Source organism: Schistocerca serialis, chromosome 9, assembly GCF_023864345.2.
Source record: "Schistocerca serialis cubense isolate TAMUIC-IGC-003099 chromosome 9, iqSchSeri2.2, whole genome shotgun sequence".
NCBI lineage: Eukaryota > Metazoa > Arthropoda > Insecta > Orthoptera > Acrididae > Schistocerca > Schistocerca serialis.
Window position 1 is genome coordinate 484381561 of NC_064646.1, and position 2219 is coordinate 484383779.

At 52.1% G+C, this 2219-nt stretch overlaps 1 pseudogene; it reads right to left on the reverse strand.

Moving 5' to 3' along the window:
- Positions 1-1287: 1287 nt before the first annotated feature.
- On the reverse strand, positions 1288-1405 carry LOC126420186 (5S ribosomal RNA; annotated as a pseudogene).
- Between the last annotated feature and the right edge of the window lie 814 nt (positions 1406-2219).

The window sequence follows — 2219 nt, forward strand, 5'->3', positions numbered from 1 at the left end:
TAGTCGTGGAAGGTACGTTACTCTCCTACTATCGCCGACAGCTCTGCGGCACTTCTCGTACGTCAAATGGAGACATGGTCCAACAAAGCTCGCCTCCGAAGAAAGTCGCACAGGTGGTGCAGAAGCGGCGCCTCGCACCTCGCGCCCGGGACGTAAATTAGACAAATGGCCGGCTATTAGGGCCGTCCCGAGTCCTGCTAGCCGCCGGATCGCAATAATTATTTTAAATTACTGTGCGCCCGGGGAGGAGGGGCGCGCCGAAAAACTGCGGCCGCGCCCACAGCAGCCTGGCCGGTAAAAACGCCAAATTGCCCAGGTGAGGATTAGCTGGCTAACGTGGTCGTTACGCGCGATCGGCCCGGGGGGCAGCGCGGGAAATTGCAGCCCTCGGGGGTTGCGGGGAAAGTTGAGCGCCGGGGGGAGGAGACGACTGGGAGAAAATTTCCGGGACGGGGTTAGCGGTTAAGACTTGTTCTCGGCGGGCCATCTGCGCCGTGTTTTCCTAACTAAACGGCGCATTTTTTCCTGGGACGCGGCCCTGCCGTAATAACCCCCTCCTCCTCTCAGCTGCTCGGGCATGTATCCGCTGTCGGTACGAACGTCACAAATTGCTGGTTGTCTTCGGGTAGTGTCGCTCGCTCCTAGAGCGGTCGTTCTCGGTTCGAGTCCGCCCACGACCGTGACTGTTTCGGTGACATACGCACTTACTGCGCGCGTCGTAGCCATGAACAGTAACGTAACGTTGTAACATTTATTTTCTCTATCATTGTTTCAATTCCCTATGAAGGGGTGGTCTGGTAGCAGACAAAAACGTTCTTCAGCCGAAGCTTACACGGGGTGAGTCACCAACTATTGCTACCTATAATAACTCTGAAAGTATGATAGGAGCTGAAAGGTTTGTGGGACAAAATTTGCTTCGGACAGCGGGGGCCATAATATGATGTTGGTTTTTTATTGCTAGGTTGGGTCGCTTCAGAGATATGAAGGTCAACTTTGTTTTTTGAATGTGATGCTATAAAAAAATGTTCAAATGTGTGTGAAATCTTACGGGACTTAACTGCTAAGGTCATCAGTCCCTAAGCTTACACACTCCGTCTTCAGGCAGCGAGTGGCCTACCGGGACCATCCGACCGCCGTATCATCCACAGTGGAGGATGCGAATAGGAGGGGCTTGGAGTCAGCAGACCGCTCTCCCGATCGTTGTGATGGTATTCTTGACGGAAGCCGCTACTATTCGGTCGAGTAGCTCCTCAGTTGGGATCACGAGGCTGAGTGCACCCCGAAAAATGGCAACAGCTCATGGCGGCCTGGATGGTCACCCATCCAAGTGCCGACCACGACCGACAGCGCTTAACTTCGGTGATCTCACGGAAACCGGTGTATCCACTGCGGCAAAGCCGTTGCCCAAACTTACACACTACTTAATGTTGTGTCGGTATCTGGGCCGACACCGTGAAGTTGAGATGGCTGAAAAGGCAAGCTAGACTAAAGCAGACGGGCGTGAAGTACTGGAACAGGATACGTAATTAATGTTAGGAAGAAAAGTACGGAGCAGGTTTAATACTTAACTTTACTCTATCATTGTGGTACATCGATCTTGACGATACACAGGAGACTTTAAGTACAATCACTGTATGGCTAATGGCGCCTTGCTAGTTCGTAGCCATTAACTTAGCTGATGGCTATTCTGTCTCTCGGCTAATGAGAGAGAAAGGCTTCGTACATCTGGTCGGTAGCTAGGTTCTCGTACAACTGGGGCGAGTGCTCTCTCGTATCACGAGACCTGCCTTGGTGGTGGCGCTAGGTCTGCGATTACACAGTGGCGACACGCGGGTCCGACATGTACTAAATGGACCGCGGCCGATTTAAGCTACCACCTAGCAAGTGTGGTGTCTGGCGGTGACACCACACTTAACCTAAATTATCCTGAGGACAAACACACACACACCCATGTCCGAGGGACGACTCGAACCTCCGCCGGGATCAGCCGCACAGTCCACGACTGCAGTGCCTAAGACCGCTCAGCTAATCCCGCGCGGCTGGGTTGCTATGGTTCGGTACTTTTTTCTGATAGTGGCTATCGAGATGAATCCAATGATGTGTGTAACAGTAAGGTCTTTGAAGGTCAACGAAGGCCACAAAGGTGGCATGAATGTCCATTTACAGAAGGTGTTCGAAGTGATGACCATTGGTATCAATGCAGTGTTGCAATCAAAAAT